The sequence below is a fragment of the Pseudorasbora parva genome, chromosome 2 (assembly GCF_024679245.1).
Source record: "Pseudorasbora parva isolate DD20220531a chromosome 2, ASM2467924v1, whole genome shotgun sequence".
NCBI lineage: Eukaryota > Metazoa > Chordata > Actinopteri > Cypriniformes > Gobionidae > Pseudorasbora > Pseudorasbora parva.
In genome coordinates, this window is record NC_090173.1 from 51633051 (window position 1) to 51656096 (window position 23046).

The 23046-nt window shown below is 39.6% G+C and overlaps 1 long non-coding RNA gene across 2 annotated transcripts; it reads right to left on the reverse strand.

Moving 5' to 3' along the window:
- Nucleotides 1-2914: 2914 nt before the first annotated feature.
- LOC137046622 (uncharacterized) lies at nucleotides 2915-10197 on the reverse strand. Of its 2 annotated transcripts, XR_010899019.1 has the most exons (5): nucleotides 9958-10197; nucleotides 9610-9707; nucleotides 8501-9159; nucleotides 8008-8089; nucleotides 2915-4639 (listed from the first exon to the last, which is right to left on the reverse strand). It is a non-coding gene; the product is annotated as an uncharacterized lncRNA (long non-coding RNA). The 2 variants fall into 2 exon arrangements; XR_010899018.1 differs by having other exon boundaries at nucleotides 9610-10197.
- Between the last annotated feature and the right edge of the window lie 12849 nt (nucleotides 10198-23046).

The following is a 23046-nucleotide window of genomic DNA, read 5'->3' on the forward strand; positions in this document are numbered from 1 at the left end:
AATGGAAACACTGATCACCATTATGGTGACTTTAAATGAAACACATTAGGTTAAACCTCTGTTAATTCTCAATAAGAGCTTCTGTAGACGTCTGACAGAAATAAAGTCAGTCTGGTTAGTAATGTGTGAAGCGGGTAATGCTGTTTGTAGAGTTGTTTAATCCTCTGCTGAGATCTTCAGAGATTTAATGTCTTCTTTTATCTTCAGTTGATTTCATCTAAAGCTGTGGCTGAAGTCAGTTGTAGTTCTTGTGTTTCTGCTCGTCTCTTTTCCTGTTCTCGTCTTTCCTTCAGTAATTCTGCTTGTTAAAAAGCTGATAACCGTCACGAGGACGAGGACGTGCTGAAACTCTCTTTGCTTAAATTAGCTCAAAATTACTATCAGATGTAAGTAATTACCTTGACAAACTATACATCATTAAAAAGATCTAAGACTAAAGTTTAATTTTGTTACCTCTGTTTTATTCTCAAAGTCTTATAATGACCGTAATGTGTTAATATGTGCCAGGAGTTATGAATATGATCTTGGGCGTCGCTACCTTTTGATTGTAATATGCGCGTCATTTGCTCCCATTCATAAAATACTCCTCTGTGGTCGTCATGAAGACACTCGACAAAACAACTTCCCTCAGGGCTTTTACTTCAAATAAGTGCAGATGTGGAGAAATATTGATAGATTCTCACATGTTTGAGTCAAATTTCTATACAGAGAAGTATTATTTATTCAATCTTTATCCAAAATCCGCGGATGTGTGATTATGAGCGCAGTATACTGTGATATGCTGTGTTTTCAATTCATTCTGGCAGCCGGAGGGCGCTGGAAAGCTGTACTACTGAAAATTCACCCAATGTGGAACACATGAAGAACAGACACACCATGTGACATTCAGGAAGTATCTGACATGACCAAAACAGCTTTCTAGCGATCGTTAGATCACTATTTTATGCAGATAGACAAGTTTTAAGACAATAAACACACAATCGCGGCAATATATGGTTGGTCTGTGTTCTTTATGCCATGTTGGGTGGTTTCATAATAGATGATATTTATAATGCAATGCTATTCCACATAGCTTTTAGCATTGTATATTTTCTGTCAGATTTTTTGACCCGAAGCTACATGAGATCACATATTGTTATATAAAACACTCGACTTATAAATTATAAAGTGATATGAAGCAAGTTTTGAATAAAACATGATTTTAATCGTATAAATTGTTGTTTTGCTGGTGTGCTAAGCTAACATGCTAGCGTGCCCTAGAGATGCACCTGCCACTGAGTAAATACTTTATTTTTATGAACATTTTCTAAATGTAAAACTACTGAAATGCTTATTTGGACGAAATGCATTCAATAGAGTCTCAGTGAGGGTAAAGTGAGAGGTTTGATTTAGAAATGAGGTTTGAATAGAACAGTTTGAATAGAGAATCGTTAGTAATTATAATGCAGACAAAAGAATAATAATTAGAGCCATAACCAGTCCGCAGAAGTGTGAATGTGTGCCGGGGAGACAAACTGAATGGGGCAGTTTGCACCTCTAAACAATAGAGGCAAAATAGAGAATGAAAGCTGAGAAGACATGGCAATAAACATCAGTTGATATTTTAGAGATATCTCAAAATAAAATCACATGAAACGATTTTGTAAAACGTTTAATAAAATTCAGAGTTTTAGACTGATCATCTTCAGATCTGAAATATAACATGGTCAGACTTCCCAGATAGCACACATACGTCGGGCCGATGTCGGCGCGATGCACAAAGTTCCATCGGCAAGACATCGATCAGAGAGCGTTTGCTAATTGGGACAATGTCGCCGAGACATCGGCATTTGATCGCGAATGCTGTCCGGCCGACGTGTGGACGATGCAAAACAGCAAATCCGGGCCACTATACATTGGCTTTCTAGGACCTTTATTTATTTAGGTCGAACCTTTCGGGTTACACCCAGATAGCACACTGGCATAGAATCAACGATACACTCACGGCATTAAAGACCAACGTCACACACTCCATTCAAAACATCAATCTACGCAGATGATTTACTTACCTTATGCTGAATGACGTTGATGTCAGTTGAGTGAAACACGATGTTGATTTCAGTTTGGTACAGTTAACGTTAACACATTTTCTGTTTTAAAAATAGCAAATACTTAATACTAATTAGATACAGTAGCCTGTTTATGTAATAATCACACATAACATTCAGTTAACATTGTTTTAATATTTACAGAGCAGTTACAGATAGCCTACATGTTTAGAGCAAACAATCTATATAAATATTCAATATGACAATATAATAGAAAAGGCATTTAATAGAAAAATATATATAATAGAAAAGGCATTTACATTCAAATACACAAAGAGGTAGGCTATACAGGTACATAAATTAAAAGCAATATTTACTCAAGAACAACTGATCATGTACCAGACACATTATTTTTATTGGAGCACAAAAGGATATGTCAGTCAGAATATAATGAGACTCAAATCACAGGTTCTTTTCTAATGGTGACTGAGACTATGTGACTCTTTTTGTGTTACACAAAATAAATGCATATGGGTGAGTAGATGGTTTATAAAGAAAGCTTACCCTTGAAAATGTAGGGCAGAAGAATATTGCAGATGAATTGGTTTTCTTTTGCAACTATTGCAGCCTACTATCAGCAAGTGTAAACTCCTTGGTGAAAAAGGTGACAAAGATGTAACCCACATTTTCAATAGCATAGAGAAAATATTTTTAATTACTTTAAAAAATAAAATGCATATTATGAGCCAAAAAAGAGGTTTAAACCACACTGAAAAGTCATTATTAAATACCGATGAGAAGGATGCAATACTAGTGAAACTGGAAAATTAAAGTTTGACCATTGGACGAGAAATACTGATCGAGTCCGCAGAGTCCGCAGAGTCTCTTGAATTAAATATCAATTGTTTATATATTGACTACAAACAGAATTAATAGTTGTTAATGAAATAGGTTTGGCATTGGTAAATTGAGACTGGAAAAAATATAACCAGAACATCGACTCAAACTATGCATGTGCTGTATAATATCGAGTATTATTTTAGCAAAACTAAGCAATGCTGACAGTGCAGAAAATTTCAGTCAAGTCACTGAGAAAATGTATTAGGATTTGTAAACTTGTAGTTTTCTTTTCTCTCACAAACACAACAGTTACATTTGTACTAATCCTATTCTACAAATCACAAATTAATAAAATCGTGGGCTCATTTTTTCCATCAAGGGGGAAAAAATCATACTCACGATCTCACATCATCTAACAAGTAAAATTTGTCCATGGCTTCACACTTTTGATACATGTGTGCACCAAACGCAGAATAAAGATACGGTCACACTACACTTTACATTACATTGACGAGAAACCTTTGTATTAAAGTCAAGTAGATATTTGTTTTATATTTTGAATATACTGTTTTTAAATGTTGAATTCATGTTTATATAAAGACTCTGCAGAGCATGAAGTCATATCATGTTTTTTCATGTTTTTATCATTTGTTAATTTGTAGAATAGGACTTGTGCACCACCAGAAAATAATTTGAAAAGGTTTAACTGTTGTGTTCTTTGTAAGAGAAAGAAAAGTTTGCAACTTCTAAAAAAAACTTTTTCTCTGACTTTAAGGGTGCTTTCACACCTGCCTCATTTAGTTCAGTTGAATCGTACTAGAGTTCATTTTCCTCTTTGGTGCGGTTCATTTGGTGAAAGCAGCAATCGCACGCGGGTGCGCACCAAAAGCGGACTAAACAAGCGTACCGAGACCTCCTTGAAGAGCTGATCTCGGTGCGCTTTCAAACGAACTCTGGAGGTGGTGAGAACGTAATCCGGCCTCGAACAGAACCAACTGCAAAAGTACTGATAATATTTTGACTAAACCAGCTGCCATAGTTAGCTGCGCTGACATTATGTGCATGACATTATTACCTGATAGATCGTTGGAAATATTTTCGGAATGAGCGTGTCAGAGTTAAGAATAATTAATGCACGCCTCTGATTGAAGTGACGAGTGATGTGCGCTCGCCGTCTGCAATACGTTGTTTTCAAGTCGCATCCGCGCTTCATTATAGAAAGGTATTGTTTGCATACTGTGGTTAATACACAATATGTAGTAGATTATGGCCAGGGACAAAACCTGCCCGCAGTCGTCTTTTTTATAATGTTATAGTTTGCTGGCTTTTCCTCTTCTGTTGAAATTTTCCCACAAAGTAAATTCTGACCAATCGAAAAGCAGTTTAGATAATACACCATGGCCAATGAGTGATGTGGATGTTGTCACGTGTTTCAACTGGTTCGGACCAAAGCAATCAGTGTGGTGTGAAAAGGAACCAAAAAAGCTGTAAAATGCAACAATGTATTATTTAATTGTTTGGCCTTGGTTCGGACCAAATTAACTGAACAAGAGATGTGAAAGCACCCTAAGTGCACTGATGTGTGACTATTCTTTACAACTACAAATCCCACTGTCACAGGTGTTCAGTTTTTCTATAATAATACCCTCACAGAACAGGGTATTGATCAGCCATCCATGCAAAAGCAGAGGTCAGTGTGGTGGACTGTTGGTACATCTGTCCAGGCAAACATTTGATGTCTTCATGCCTTCAACTGGGGATTCCCAGAGAACCTGTAACAAAAATAGTACAGTTCATACTCATTACAAAGTATTGAATCTGGTTACACAAATTATCATACAAGGTTCAATTTAACTTTAGCTCAATATACAATATTTGCAGCATAATATTGCACAAAAGGCACGGTTTTGTCTTGCACTCTGAATATTCCATTAATTTTGGCAATTTGTGACAAGCAGTGACATTGTCACATTTTCTTCTCTATTCAATTTTTATACAAAATGAATGATTAATGTAAAATAGAAATAATTACATAACTAAACTGGAAATCTATCCCTATTAGGGATGTCACAATTCTCAATATAATATTGAAACATTCGGTACGACACCCTTGGATCAGTAGGCGCTTGTGTATTGCATTCATTTCTGTGCATTTTATTTCTCTCTGAATTGGCTCTGTTTTGTGTGCCAATGAGTCTATGCTGATATGAGCAAAATATCCAATCACGATGCACTAAAGTTAGGGGGTGTTTAGCCACGGATGCAATGCTGGTGTCTTAGGCCGGGGACACACTGCAAGCATGTCGTGAGCGCCTCGGCTGCGTGGCGTGTCCGTTTTTATTTCGGCTCCCATGTTAACCGGTTAGCACTTGCATACTGCCTGCGTCAGCCGCGCGGCTCACGCGCAGTCCGAGCCGCGCGGAAAACGCATGCATGCTTCAAATAGAAGAGACGCCTATTTTTCACGCAACACGCGAGCGTGTTGGAAGCGTTTCTAGGCAAAATAGCATAGGAAAAGATGTTTATATGCCATTTTGACACGAATACATATTAATAAATGGCATTTTCATGTTTGAAAGTCTTTAGGTTAACATAAATGCAGATATAGGCCTACTTGTAATACTAAAAAACAACATAATTATCGATTTTGAAATATTAAACCTTTCAATACAGAACGAAATATTCTGTAGCCTATTTTGCCGTCAATACCATAGATATGTATGGTCAATAGGCTACTGCCGACGTTGTCTTTGCTGTATCAATAGGCAATATATTTATATTTAACATGAAGTATAGGGCTTCCCAGCAGCAGCAGCGCCGCGTCAGACACGCTTCTGGTGTGCAAAGACAGAGAAAACGCCAGGCAGCCGCCCCGCGGCTGGCACGCAGCAGAAACACCACGCTTGCAGTGTGTCTCCGGCCTTAGAGCGGTGAAGTGAGGCTGCAGTGCGCACCACCATCATTTAAACCTGTGGTGTGGGTGGGGTGTGCGATATAGAGTTAAAGAGTTACTTCACCCAAAATTAACCCAATAAATTCTGTCATAATTCCTCATGTGGTTGGACACCAGTCAGACCTCCGTTCATCTTCACACACAGATGAAGATATTAGTGTTGAAATCCGATGATTTGATTTGATTTAATGGTTTATTTGAAAGGGGACAGTGCAATTTCATAAAACACATGAACAAACATGGTTAAAAAAGCCAGAATTAGCCAAAAGGCTATTTTTCATCTGTAGTCCCCTGGCCAAGATGTAAAAAAAGCAATTAAATACATATTAAAATATGTATCAGATGGCTCAGAAAGGCCTTCATTGACACCAATGTCATTTCCTCTCTCAAGGCCCATAAAGGCACTAAAGACGTCGTTACAAAGCCCATCTCACTACAGCGGCTCTATAATCATTTTATGATAGTAAAGTAGTAAGTAAGGTAGTACTTTTTCAAAGTTCAGGAACTTTCGAGGGCGGGACTTGGGCGCTGAACATGCTGATTGGTTGAGCTCACGCAGCATTTTATTTCAACCGCGCGTTCGTCTCAGCCATCTCACGTGCAATGTCCGTAATAGCTGATAATAATATACATTGTCATTTTAAATCTAGCTTTACAAGCTTTCTGAATATGCTGCTGAATCTGCATATTAGTGCTCTTTTCTGTCATAACCAGCAAAAGCAGCACAGCTTGAATCTCTTCCATACTCGTTATTAATTTTTTTTCACCATGTAAACGACCTGACCGATTACTTTTAAGTGTGTGTCCTTACATGACGTGACAGCGCGCGCCGCGCTCATGTTGACAAGAGAGAATAGTTAATTTTTCTGAGGGGTAAACATTTTATTTCGTAAGTTATGAAGATAATGTTGGAGTAATGAGACAGCGTATATTGCCCCAGGCAGTTTTTACTTTAACTGCGCCTGACAGAAGATTTTTTTTCTGAGATGATTATTACACTTTACAACAAATAAAATAGAAATCACGTGACTTTGACGATCCGAATCATGATTCGATACTGATTCATAACGGTTCGAAGCTTAAGGAAGCGGTGTTTTGAAATCAGCCATCACTATATAAGTCGTTATTTTGCTTTTTTTGGCGGACAAAAACTATTCTCATCGCTTCATAAAATTAGTGTAGAACCACTGTAGTGAGATTTTTCATTTTTGGGTGAACTAACCCATTAAATTCATATAACAAGATTATAACAGATAATTCCATTAGATTTTGAAAAATGTAATTCAATTTTGTGGAAAAGTTTTCCTTAATTTAAGTTCGTTCAATAACTTTGTTTTTGAGTGTATTTTCCAAGACTAACAATGTAACATTAAATCTATCAAAATAAATTAAAGGGATAGTTCACCCAAAAATGAAAATGTGATGTTAATCTACTGACCCGCAGGGCATCTGAGATGTAGGTGTGTTTGTTTTTTCAGTAGAACTCAAATGAAGATTTTTAACTCAACCATTGCTCGTATAATGCATGTCAATAGGGTGTATTGACATGCATTATATGAGCGATATTAATCCATATTAAACCCTGTGGTTTGTGGCTACACATCGAAACGATCGGTTTCTGTGATAAAAACACAACTGTATTTGTTATTTTTTTACCTCATATAAGACGAATCTCATTTAGGATGAGTAGGTCAAAATCCCGGCGCGAACGTAGATGCCTCATTCGACCGATCCATCGAGGCACTAATAAGGCATATATCTATGATCGCACCGGGTTTTGACCTTCTTAGATGGAACTAATGGCGTTGGGAACACTAGATGAGATTCGTCTGATATGAGGTAAAAAATAACACAAATACTGGTGTGCTTCTCACAGAAAGTGATCGTTTTGTGTTTTAAGACATCAATGTGTCGCCACGAGCCGCTGTGTTTAATATGGATTCGTATGTCTGTGTGTGTTTTACTCTCATAGAAATACACCCCATTGACATGCATTATATGAGCAACAGCTAAGTTAAAAATCTTCATTTGTGTTCTACTGAAGAAATAAACACACCTACATCTCGGAAGCCCAGCAGATAAACAGCACAGTCTAATTTTTTGAGTGAACTATACCTTTAATACAGATTGAAGCCTGTTGTTTTCAGTCTTTTGATGTGGGATAGTGGCAGCTATTGGGAAACTCACCATCTTCATGTACTAATGGTAGATGTCATCAAGGCCTTGTCCTGAAAAATCTCAGCACCAAACGCTGGGCTTTATATCTGATCTGGTAAAAAGAGCACAGCAATAACTGTAAGAACTCTAATGATATATCTTTACCCTCTGACACTGTATTGTTATATAATTCAAACATTTTAGAGGCTAATAGTATGAGCAGTGAGTACGCTGAAAAATAACTTAAATGCCTAAAGTTGTTGACCGCCTGAACCACAGTCAGCATTTAAAGTATTTAAGTATTTAGTAAAAGTATTTAAGACCATAACATCCTGTTATCATAATAGTTAATCATAAATACAAACTATAACACATTACATTTGTCACCTTGTCTAATTTTGCTGATTATTTTACCCTAAAGGCTTTTCAGGCGGTCTTACTGTAACAACATGGAGTTAATGTTTTTAAAATGTACAGACCCCCAACTTTTGAACAGTAGTATAATTTTTGAGGTTTTGCTTACCAGTCATCTAGTTTTTAGCCTGAGATTTTCTTCAACAGGAGTGCAGGCCATCAGCATGGAAGAATCTAGGAACATAAACAGTTTATCACAGAGCCTATATAATGTCAGGCTTATTAGAAGGAAACAAGCTAGAGCAGAGGTGAAACGCAGATAAGAGAAAGTAGAATATGCAGAGTATACATACAATAATTTCTTAACATAATTTGTTTTAGGCTTACTTCATTTTACATTGCTCAGTGTTACTTACGTGTGGTTGTCAGAACCTTGCAAACTGTAATAAAAAATAATTTTGCAAAAGAAAATAACATGCATGGTGATGTAGGTAAAATATTTATTATGGTAACACTTTGGTAAGGGAAACATTCACTTAACTTTTGCCTCAAATTCATAATTTACTGCTTAATAGATAGTAAGGTATTTGTTGTAGCAAGTTTAGTTAGATACCAGGAAGAATTTAGGGATGTTGTAGTATAAGGTCATGCATTAATATGTGCTTAATAATACTAATAAACAGCAAATGTGCAAGCTAAGAATTGTTCACCTTACTAAAGTGTTACCTTTTGTAGAAAAAATACTAAAGATCTAATGAGATTTTACCCTTCTGTCAGCAGCCCATGGGACCATCCTTTGCCTCCGTTGTTGTATTATTTATTTTTTTACTGAAATCACAGGGGGGAAAAAATTAACGTAATTGGTATTAAATAATTAAACATTAAATGTAATTTAGGTTGTTGTTGTTGTTTTTTTACCGTGACAGATCATTTCATTTGATTTTGGCGTTTCCTGTAATAACATTAACTTATAGTGAAGTTAGGTTAAATAAATTAGCTCACTTCCAATAACCCATTGACAGACTACCAGCAAACCTAAAAAAAACTATCAAAGCCTCTCTTCTGCACATAAAGACGTGATTAAAAACTCACTTTCATTAGAGCTAAAGTATATTAGCAAACTGCTAATAAAAAACGGTTGAGATGCTAACGGACTTTTTCAAAGACACTGAACAATTTTAATAAAGTAAATATTCGACAGAAGCGTGTCAATTACAGTAAGAAACGTGTACGGAACAGTTTTATATTATTTGTGTAATGTTTATGGACTAAACTTACCTGAAAGCAGCGAAAATAACAGGAGCGTGTCCGTTACTGTGCTGTTGCTGGCTTGCTGCAAACTCCGGCCCGTTTCCATGGTAACTTCCAGTGTTTGACTGTTCAACGCACGCCCGTCAAAGTCACGCAGCAGCATTACGTAAATAAACACGTACATTACCAATTTAATGAACAGTCAGTTTATTTATCAGATGATGACAAATGTTCAGACAGTTTGGCAACCCAAAAAACTTTGGCACAAGAGTATGCACCATTTCTGACTAAAAACTGTGAGGAATATTCTTGGAGTGAAAACTGCGATTACAAACTGCCTGTTTTTTTTTCTGATTTCCTCAAGTGAAAATTTACCTAAAACCCACAGATGGCGTCGCGTCGCTTCGTCTTTCTCTCGGGTTGGTGGCAAAGAGATGAATGGGCATCATGAGCAAACAATTACACAGCATCGGCCTCCAGTATATTGGGCCGACCCAAAGCCGACGAGCTGGAAATAAAGCGATATTCGCGTATGCCTGGCCGATACTTATTCGATGTTATGATTTGGAGGCCGACGTCCGCTCTGGGGCCGACGTCGGCCAGACGTATGTGTGCTATCTGGGTTGTGGCTTTAGCTGTAGTGCATTTCTAGATTTCTCCAAGGCCCACTTCAATTTTATTTTCATAAAGATATTTCATACAAATAAATTTCTAATAACTTTACAAAACTTTGAAGCTTATTATAGCTTTTTTTTATTATAAAAAATATTATCATTTTGACTTTACAGTAAACTGCCAGGTGTCTGCTTTCAAATGAGACCATAATTATGCTTTTAGTGCAAAGGATTCACAAACTGTATTTGTTTTAGTCTGAGTATACATTTCTTAGGATTTTTTCAAAATTTAGAAATCAGCTTAACAGGTTAACAGGCTTATTAATGCTGAAATGACTCCATATTGAATAAATACACATAATGAATAAATTCAGACAAATGTTTACCTCAGAATTTGGTTTGCGAAATATTATTAGTATTATTATTTGCCTTTGCTGTATCAATAGGCAATATATTTATATTTAACATGAAGTATATGGCTTCCCTGTAAATGTACAGCAGCGTCAGACACGCTTCTGGTGTGCAAAGACAGACCCTGCGTCTCAATCAGCTCCCTATAGTTCACTAGTCAGATTGAGACGCACCCAGAGAAAACGGCAGGCAGCACCCCCGCGGCTGACAAGCAACAGAAACGCCATGCTCATGCCACGCTTGCAGGCAAAATCGATAATTATGTTGTTTTTTATTATTACAATTAGGCCTATATCTGCATTTATGTTAACCTAAAGACTTTCAAACATGAACATTAATATGTATTTGTGTCAAAATGACATAAAATCTGCTTTTTTCTTTGTCTACTACCGGTAATAGTTGTCATCCACATTATAGAGACACTTGCGCTCGAGTTCTGCTTTGTGATCCGGACCTGCTGGTCTCCATTTCTTGTTTGTTGATTTTCGTTGGCTTGTATTCAGTGATTTCCGGTTTCAGTAGCGATGTGTCATGTGTTTTAAAATCGGCCCAAAATATCAAACATGTTTGATATCCTCTGACTGGATGGAATCAAAATCTGAAGCTAAAAAATAGAGTCTATGGCCATGATATACTACGCGATTTTTTATGGAATGCGTCGGCTCAAATCTGCAGACTGGCTCTGACTTTTGTCAACTAGCGTCAACTTGTTCAGACTCTAAATCGGGGGGAAATCGGGCAAAAATCGGGTGGTGTATTCCAGCCTTTAGCTGCGTTTTTTCAATCTCCATTTGAGATGTTTTGCTTGTGTTTCATTTAGTCAGTCTGTGTTGTGTCAGAGCGGTCAGGACTCATGAGCTGAACTGCTGTCCTGTGTTAGCTGCTGAAATAAGCCAGTCAGAGCAGAGCTCAACATTAATATTCATGACTCTTCCAAATAAGGCAAAATCAGAGCATTAGATCCTAGGGACCATTTATAGGGTTGTAAATGTACCTTTATATCTGGACATTTTTTGCCCTTAAATAAGCCACTTACTCTCTATGTAGATATCAGAAAACAATTTAACATATTTTTTCAACTCATTCTAGGGCACCTTTATGAATGTCAAACATCCCTGTACTTAACATTAACCATATTCTGTTCTACCTTGATGGTTTAAATAATTCTACATCAGACATTGTGAATATTGTTTTCCTACTTGCTAAATACCATATTCATTGTTGTAAGTGGAGAAATTTTCACCCATGCTTTGAACATTAATGAATTTAAGCTATTTTACTTCTCACTGAAATTACTGAAGAACTGTCATGCTCTGAAAATATCATTGAACATGTCCAAATTTCTTGTGCTTTAAATGATTTATTTATTATTTATTTTATTTTATTTATTCATTTTTTCTTTATTTGTATTTTATTGTGGATCCCCTGACTTTTATTGTTTTTTTGAGTTTGTACTATGCTGTTACCTCTACAAGTTGTTGTATGCTATGTTAAAGTTACAATAAAAAAAGGCTGCTGTTATTTACTTATGAATCCTTATGACTCTGTCATGCTATTCATTGGTTCATATCTTCATTAATCATAAGTTCATGTTAAAGTATCACAGTAAATTCTAACAAGTTCAGTCTACTTAAAAAAAGTTTGGAATCTGATTGCCTTATTTTGGCAAAGCAAAAGTAAAGAAAGCTAACACCTTCCAAGTGAATTAAGATATATATCAAGGTAGTTTAAAGGTGCCCTAGAATGAAAAATTGAATTAACCTTGCCCTAGTTACAGTTTTCTTTTATTCGCTTTTGGATTATTTTCACAAATAAGGTATACATTTTCAAAACTCTTAGTACAAAAATCCAAACTAATCACACTTGTAACACAGCATACTTTCAAAACCTGATCTCATGCTTTCATTCAGTTGTACGTCCACATTATCATTGTTTCAAACACAAGGTTATTGTAATATGTTTAAACCAAACTGACTTTATTTCTGTCAGACGACTACAGAAGCTCTTATTGAAAATTAACAGAGGTTTAGATCTTGATATTTTGTTGAAAATAATAGTTTAGTTTGAAGTCACCATTATGGAGATCAGTGTTTACTTTAATTGGGCTCTTGACCCTTTCTTTTTAACATTGATTTTTCTGGCTGCTGGAACTGTTTGTTATGAGCACAACAGCAAAATGTCTGATCTATGGCAAGAAAGTATTATTGTTGAATATTATTTATGAATATTTTTATTCAGTGATGAGATTACTTAAGCATTATTTTTCCCGATATAGTTTGTTTATGGCTTCTTTTGTTGTGAACAATTGTGTCTTGGTTACACTGTAACAAAAACCACAAACTCACTTAAAAATTCTAGTCAAATTGCGCAACTAAAGGAAACACTGAACACCATAATGGTGACCAAACTGAGGAAAACAAAGGTATAATTGTACCCTAAGGACCATTTGTGTACCTTTAAAGGTACAGTTATATGTTTTGTTCTACAAAGAACATCATTGTACCTCCACTGTACCTTTTTTTCTGAGAGTGTAGAAATGGATTTGTACACCGTCTGTATGACCTGTGAGTCATGTGGTGTTTGTTGTGTGATGGTTCAGGGAGATTAAGAGGATCTTGTCGTTGAGCAACACATTTGCATTGCTTCAGTGAGATCAACACTATAATAAATTCACAACGCTGTCACGATGATGGCATTGTGTGAAAGTTATACAAACATATTGCACTAGCCCTGGGCGGGTAAATATTCTAAAGAATTAATATATATTCCTACCAAGGAAAATAACAAAAGGTTTGATGTTCACAGCAAGCTCAGAGAGAAAAAAAGAGAGGAATTAAATTGAATTTAACTAATAGACTCTCAAGTTTCAAGGTATTGTGTCTGTGTGTTTACCTGCAAACACATGCAGGTTAGTGAGTTTCATGGCATGGTCTTAGGGAAATTCTGCAGGTAAACAGACAACAAACAAACAAAAATAAACCCGGACATTATGAGGAGTATAATGGTATTGAGTTTAATTATCTGACCTTTGTAACAAAATTCCACTGTAACTGGCCAACATTCTGGCAACATTTGAACAGGCATTATGTTAAAAGTAACTGAAAGCAGTGTTAAAGCTAATTAGATAATTATGAGATTAATTAAGTGATGATTGGCCATTAGTGAAGACCCCTGATGATTATGGCAGGCGAGAAGGTCCAAAAATAAGACTAACAACTTGTCTTGGGAAATCACTATTCTATTATAGCCAGTAACTACTGACTTACCCACTGAGAAGCCAGCGGTGGATCTGTAAGTACTTTCCTCACACAGCGACTGACTTTCCTCACACAGCGAATCCCTTTGCTCACACAGCGACTGACTTTCCTCACACAGTGAATCACTTTCCTCACACAGCGACTGACTTTCCTCACACAGCGAATCACTTTCCTCACACAGCGACTGACTTTCCTTACACAGCGAATCACTTTCCTCACACAGCGACAGACTTTCCTCGCACAGCGACTGACTTTCCTCACACAGTGAATCACTTTCCTCACACAGCGAATCACTTTCCTCACACAGCGACTGACTTTCCTCACACAGCGAATCACTTTCCTCACACAGCGACTGACTTTCCTCACACAGCGAATCACTTTCCTCACACAGCGACTGACTTTCCTCACAGAGCGAATCACTTTCCTCACACAGTGAATCACTTTCCTCACACAGTGACTGACTTTCCTCACACAGTGAATCACTTTCCTCACACAGCGAATCACTTTCCTCACACAGCGACTGACTTTCCTCACAGAGCGAATCACTTTCCTCACACAGTGAATCACTTTCCTCACACAGTGACTGACTTTCCTCACACAGTGAATCACTTTCCTCTCACAGTGAATCACTTTCCTCACACAGCGAATCACTTTCCTCACACAGCGACTGACTTTCCTCACAGAGCGAATCACTTTCCTCACACAGTGAATCACTTTCCTCACACAGTGACTGACTTTCCTCACACAGTGAATCACTTTCCTCACACAGTGAATCACTTTCCTCACACAGCGACTGACTTTCCTCACACAGCGAATCAATTTCCTCACAGGATGACTGACTTTCCTCACACAGCGAATCACTTTCCTCACAGAGCGAATCACTTTCCTCACAGAGCGAATCACTTTCCTCACACAGCGAATCCCTTTGCTCACACAGCGACTGACTTTCCTCACACAGCGAATCACTTTCCTCACACAGCGACTGACTTTCCTCACACAGCGAATCCCTTTGCTCACACAGCGACTGACTTTCCTCACACAGCGAATCACTTTCCTCACACAGCGAATCACTTTCCTTACACAGCGAAACACTTTCCTCACACAGCGACTGACTTTCCTCACACAGCGAATCACTTTCCTCACACAGCGACTGACTTTCCTCACACAGCGAATCACTTTCCTCACACAGCGACTGACTTTCCTCACAGAGCGAATCACTTTCCTCACACAGTGAATCACTTTCCTCACACAGCGAATCACTTTCCTCACACAGCGACTGACTTTCCTCACAGAGCGAATCACTTTCCTCACACAGTGAATCACTTTCCTCACACAGTGACTGACTTTCCTCACACAGTGAATCACTTTCCTCTCACAGTGAATCACTTTCCTCACACAGCGAATCACTTTCCTCACACAGCGACTGACTTTCCTCACAGAGCGAATCACTTTCCTCACACAGTGAATCACTTTCCTCACACAGTGACTGACTTTCCTCACACAGTGAATCACTTTCCTCACACAGTGAATCACTTTCCTCACACAGCGACTGACTTTCCTCACACAGCGAATCAATTTCCTCACAGGATGACTGACTTTCCTCACACAGCGAATCACTTTCCTCACAGAGCGAATCACTTTCCTCACAGAGCGAATCACTTTCCTCACACAGCGAATCCCTTTGCTCACACAGCGACTGACTTTCCTCACACAGCGAATCACTTTCCTCACACAGCGACTGACTTTCCTCACACAGCGAATCCCTTTGCTCACACAGCGACTGACTTTCCTCACACAGCGAATCACTTTCCTCACACAGCGACTGACTTTCCTCACACAGCGAATCCCTTTGCTCACACAGCGACTGACTTTCCTCACACAGCGACTGACTTTCCTCACACAGTGAATCACTTTCCTCACACAGTGACTGACTTTCCTCACACAGTGAATCACTTTCCTCACACAGCGAATCACTTTCCTCACACAGCGACTGACTTTCCTGACAGAGCGAATCACTTTCCTCACACAGTGAATCACTTTCCTCACACAGCGAATCACTTTCCTCACACAGCGACTGACTTTCCTCACACAGCGAATCACTTTCCTCACACAGTGAATCACTTTCCTCACACAGCGACTGACTTTCCTCACACAGCGAATCACTTTCCTCACAGGATGACTGACTTTCCTCACACAGCGAATCACTTTCCTCACACAGCGAATCACTTTCCTCACAGAGCGAATCACTTTCCTCACACAGCGAATCACTTTCCTCACACAGCGACTGACTTTCCTCACACAGCGAATCACTTTCCTCACACAGCGAATCACTTTCCTCACACAGCAACTGACTTTCCTCACACAGCGAATCACTTTCCTCACACAGCGACTGACTTTCCTCACACAGCGAATCACTTTCCTCACACAGCGACTGACTTTCCTCACACAGCGAATCACTTTCCTCACAGGATGACTGACTTTCCTCACACAGCGAATCACTTTCCTCACAGAGCGAATCACTTTCCTCACAGAGCGAATCACTTTCCTCACACAGCGAATGACTTTCCTCACACAGCGACTGACTTTCCTCACACAGCGACTGACTTTCCTCACAGAGTGAATCACTTTCCTCACACAGCGAATCACTTTCCTCACACAGCGACTGACTTTCCTCACACAGCGAATCACTTTCCTCACACAGCGACTGACTTTCCTCACAGAGCGAATCACTTTCCTCACACAGTGAATCACTTTCCTCACACAGTGACTGACTTTACTCACACAGTGAATCACTTTCCTCACACAGTGAATCACTTTCCTCACACAGCGACTGACTTTCCTCACACAGCGAATCAATTTCCTCACAGGATGACTGACTTTCCTCACACAGCGAATCACTTTCCTCACAGAGCGAATCACTTTCCTCACACAGCGACTGACTTTCCTCACACAGCGAATCACTTTCCTCACACAGCGAATCCCTTTGCTCACACAGCGACTGACTTTCCTCACACAGCGAATCACTTTCCTCACACAGCGACTGACTTTCCTCACACAGCGAATCCCTTTGCTCACACAGCGACTGACTTTCCTCACACAGCGAATCACTTTCCTCACACAGTGAATCACTTTCCTTACACAGCGAAACACTTTCCTCACACAGCGACTGACTTTCCTCACAGTGCGAATCACTTTCCTCACACAGTGACTGACTTTCCTCACACAGCGACTGACTTTCCTCACACAGCGAATCACTTTCCTCACACAGCGACTGACTTTCCTCACACAGCGAATCACTTTCCTCACACAGCGACTGACTTTCCTCACACAGTGAATCACTTTCCTCACACAGCGACTGACTTTCCTCACACAGCGAATCAATTTCCTCACAGAGCGAATCACTTTCCTCACAGAGCGAATCACTTTCCTCACACAGCGAATCCCTTTGCTCACACAGCGAATCACTTTCCTCACACAGCGACTGACTTTCCTCACACAGCGACTGACTTTCCTCACACAGCGAATCACTTTCCTCACACAGCGACTGACTTTCCTCACACAGCGAATCCCTTTGCTCACACAGCGACGGACTTTCCTCACACAGCGAATCACTTTCCTCACAGAGCGAATCACTTTCCTCACAGAGCGAATCACTTTCCTCACAGAGCGAATCACTTTCCTCACACAGCGAATCACTTTCCTCACACAGCGACTGACTTTCCTCACACAGCGAATCACTTTCCTCACACAGCGACTGACTTTCCTCACAGAGCGAATCACTTTCCTCACACAGCGACTGACTTTCCTCACACAGCGACGGACTTTCCTCACACAGCGAATCACTTTCCTCACAGAGCGACTGACTTTCCTCACACAGCGAATCACTTTCCTCACACAGTGAATCACTTTCCTCACAGAGCGAATCACTTTCCTCACACAGCGACTGACTTTCCTCACACAGCGAATCACTTTCCTCACACAGCGACTGACTTTCCTTACACAGCGAAACACTTTCCTCACACAGCGACTGACTTTCCTCACACAGTGAATCACTTTCCTCACACAGCGACTGACTTTCCTCACACAGCGAATCACTTTCCTCACACAGCGACTGACTTTCCTCACACAGTGAATCACTTTCCTCACACAGCGAATCATTTTCCTCACACAGTGAATCACTTTCCTCACACAGTGAATCACTTTCCTCACAGAGTGAATCACTTTCCTCACACAGCGAATCACTTTCCTCACACAGCGACTGACTTTCCTCACACAGCGAATCACTTTCCTCACACAGCGAATCACTTTCCTCACAGAGCGAACCACTTTCCTCACACAGCGAATCACTTTCCTCACACAGCGACTGACTTTCCTCACACAGCGACTGACTTTCCTCACACAGCGAATCACTTTCCTCACACAGCGACTGACTTTCCTCACACAGCGAATCAATTTCCTCACAGGATGACTGACTTTCCTCACACAGCGAATCACTTTCCTCACAGAGCGAATCACTTTCCTCACAGAGCGAATCACTTTCCTCACACAGCGAATCCCTTTGCTCACACAGCGACTGACTTTCCTCACACAGCGAATCACTTTCCTCACACAGCGACTGACTTTCCTCACACAGCGAATCCCTTTGCTCACACAGCGACTGACTTTCCTCACACAGCGAATCACTTTCCTCACACAGTGAATCACTTTCCTTACACAGCGAAACACTTTCCTCACACAGCGACTGACTTTCCTCACAGTGCGAATCACTTTCCTCACACAGTGACTGACTTTCCTCACACAGCGACTGACTTTCCTCACACAGCGAATCACTTTCCTCACACAGCGACTGACTTTCCTCACACAGCGAATCACTTTCCTCACACAGCGACTGACTTTCCTCACACAGTGAATCACTTTCCTCACACAGCGACTGACTTTCCTCACACAGCGAATCAATTTCCTCACAGAGCGAATCACATTCCTCACAGAGCGAATCACTTTCCTCACACAGCGAATCCCTTTGCTCACACAGCGAATCACTTTCCTCACACAGCGACTGACTTTCCTCACACAGCGACTGACTTTCCTCACACAGCGAATCACTTTCCTCACACAGCGACTGACTTTCCTCACACAGCGAATCCCTTTGCTCACACAGCGACGGACTTTCCTCACACAGCGAATCACTTTCCTCACAGAGCGAATCACTTTCCTCACAGAGCGAATCACTTTCCTCACAGAGCGAATCACTTTCCTCACACAGCGAATCACTTTCCTCACACAGCGACTGACTTTCCTCACACAGCGAATCACTTTCCTCACACAGCGACTGACTTTCCTCACAGAGCGAATCACTTTCCTCACACAGCGACTGACTTTCCTCACACAGCGAATCACTTTCCTCACAGAGCGACTGACTTTCCTCACACAGCGAATCACTTTCCTCACACAGTGAATCACTTTCCTCACAGAGCGAATCACTTTCCTCACACAACGACTGACTTTCCTCACACAGCGAATCACTTTCCTCACACAGCGACTGACTTTCCTTACACAGCGAAACACTTTCCTCACACAGCGACTGACTTTCCTCACACAGTGAATCACTTTCCTCACACAGCGACTGACTTTCCTCACACAGCGAATCACTTTCCTCACACAGCGACTGACTTTCCTCACACAGTGAATCACTTTCCTCACACAGCGAATCATTTTCCACACACAGTGAATCACTTTCCTCACACAGTGAATCACTTTCCTCACAGAGTGAATCACTTTCCTCACACAGCGAATCACTTTCCTCACACAGCGACTGACTTTCCTCACACAGCGAATCACTTTCCTCACACAGCGAATCACTTTCCTCACAGAGCGAACCACTTTCCTCACACAGCGAATCACTTTCCTCACACAGCGACTGACTTTCCTCACACAGCGAATCACTTTCCTCACACAGCGACTGACTTTCCTCACACAGCGAATCACTTTCCTCACACAGCGAATCACTTTCCTCACAGGACGACTGACTTTCCTCACACAGCGAATCACTTTCCTCACACAGCGAATCACTTTCCTCACACAGCGAATCCCTTTGCTCACACAGCAACTGACTTTCCTCACACAGCGACTGACTTTCCTCACACAGCGAATCACTTTCCTCACACAGCGACAGACTTTCCTCGCACAGCGACTGACTTTCCTCACACAGCGAATCACTTTCCTCACACAGCGACTGACTTTCCTTACACAGCGAATCACTTTCCTCACACAGCGACTGACTTTCCTCACACAGCGAATCACTTTCCTCACACAGCGACTGACTTTCCTCACACAGTGAATCACTTTCCTCACACAGCGAATCATTTTCCACACACAGTGAATCACTTTCCTCACACAGTGAATCACTTTCCTCACAGAGTGAATCACTTTCCTCACAGAGTGAATCACTTTCCTCACACAGCGAATCACTTTCCTCACACAGCGACTGACTTTCCTCACACAGCGAATCACTTTCCTCACAGAGCGAATCACTTTCGTCACACAGCGACTGACTTTCCTCACACAGCGAATCACTTTCCTCACAGAGCGAATCACTTTCCTCACACAGCGAATCACTTTCCTCACACAGCGACTGACTTTCCTCACACAGCGAATCACTTTCCTCACACAGCGAATCACTTTCCTCACAGAGCGAATCACTTTCCTCACACAGCGAATCACTTTCCTCACACAGCGACTGACTTTCCTCACACAGCGAATCACTTTCCTCACACAGCGAATCACTTTCCTCACAGAGCGAATCACTTTCGTCACACAGCGACTGACTTTCCTCACACAGCGAATCACTTTCCTCACAGGACGACTGACTTTCCTCACACAGCGAATCACTTTCCTCACAGGACGACTGACTTTCCTCACACAGCGACTGACTTTCCTCACACAGCGAATCACTTTCTTGACTCATGTACAATATTATAATTAAATCTAAAATCGTGTTGTTTCCACTCAAACTTTATTCATCCTATTTTTTATAGTTTTTTTTTTTTTTTTTTTTTTACAATGAAAAAAATTACTGCAGTTATACTTCAATGTACTGCAGTTATTTTTTTGTAAGGGTTTCAAACAAATTAAAAGACTGTTGGAGTTTCCAATACTGACAAAAAGTAAAAAATACACACAATGTTACTTCTGTAGGATATCTGAATAGGCTAAATAAAATAAATGCCATAAAAATCACGATTGTTTGGGCAGGATCTGGCTATACCTGTCAAGTGAAAATCCCAAACATGATGCTTGTTATTAATGCATTGTATTTATACATTATTTTATTATGTAGGCCTACAATCATTTTCACTTGAATCCAAAAAGCTGTAAACAAATTTTAGAATTGTTAAGAGGGCAAATAGACCATTTAAAAAAGTTAAACAGGCTACAAACATATAAAATGTTTACACTGTAAAAAATTGTGTCGTAAAATAACGGTAATCTACTGGCAGCTGTGGTTCCAGCAATGTACTGTTAATTTACAGCCCTCTACTGTTTATATACAGCTCTCATTTTTTACAGTATTTTACCGTAATAATACCATGAAAGGTAATTTTTAATTTGGAAAACTGATCGCTTCAAACAGTTCTCATTTTAAAACTAGTATTTATAGGTGTTTGTATCGTAAAACTTCATTTGAGTCATTACACACTTGTAAGGTGTAGTAGTAAAATGATTTAGAAACATGACTTTAACTTCAATCTTTGCGGTTCGTTGTGAGCAATAGCACACACGTATGTGATAAATTACTCAACAAACGGCTCATAACTGCATCAGCAAACACAGTCACTGCCGTTAAATAAAGCATCAGGCAGCATATCATCAATGTTTCTCTGCTCATCCTGGACTGAAGCACAGGCTCTACTCTTCACAGCAATGGTAACCCACAAAACTAATGAATTCAACTGAAAGATCTCTTCTATATCATCTTGTGCAACAACACATAAACACAGGTCATTTTAATATTTACTCTCCTTATCAGTTACTGACTTTGCACAACTTTTTTCTATTAACTTTCACTAATATTTCAGTGAAAATATCTTGATTCATCTGGTAAATCTGACTGTTACGTTTTACAGTATATTACTGTTTTTCCTTGATTTAACGGTAATCTACTGGCAGCTCTGGTTCCAGTAAAGTGCCGTTTTTTTACAGTACTTTTCCGTAAATTAATTTACAGTTTCTTACTGTTAATTTACGGTTCCCACTGTGGGTTTTTTCATCTAACCCCTTTAACCCTTTTAACCCCATAGCAAAATCTTCAGTTTTAAATTAACACTGAAGAGTGTACACACTACAGAGTGTTAGAGTAATTGAAGCATTGAGGAAGTTCATGAGATAATTAAGAGATTAATTAAGTGATAACTGAGAACACCTGTTAACAAGAATCACTGAAGGACAGAGAAACACAAGAACTACAACTGACTTCAGCCACAGCTTTAGATGAAATCAACAGAAGATAAAAGAAGACATTAAATCTCTGAAGATCTCAGCAGAGGATTGAACAACTCCACAAACAGCATGACCAGCTTCACACATTACTAACCAGACTGACTTTATTTCTGTCAGACGTCTACAGAAGCTCTTATTGGGAATCAACAGATCTTTAGGTGTTGATGTTTAACTGAAAATATTTGGTCACCATTATCGTGATCAGTGTTTGCTTCAGTTGGGCTCTTGGCCCTTGACTTTGTAATGATAATCTTACTTTGTCTGCTATAACTGTGTGTTTCTTAAACACATTTATTGTAGCGAAAAAAGCCAAAATAAAAAAAAGGTCAGAAATGATTGACTATGTTTTGCTATAATTGTAATAGGATGTTTAGTTTGTTAATCTTGTCCAGTGTTTTTCCCTAAACAAACCCATTCTTTTAAAAACACATATCAACTCTTATTTTACGTTATTAAACTGGGACCCTTCTGTAATTATCAACCACTGATTAGGAATTAGTTATGAATGATTTATAAAGTCATGATTTTAACAAATTGTTTGCTCTCTGCTGTCATTTAGACTCGCATAGACTTGAAGAATCAGCGTATGAATCTCAACAATGGTGACAATCAATAAAAAATGAACAGATCAACTCTGAACATCACAAAACACTACTTAAAGTCAACACAACAACAGCAGCAAAAAT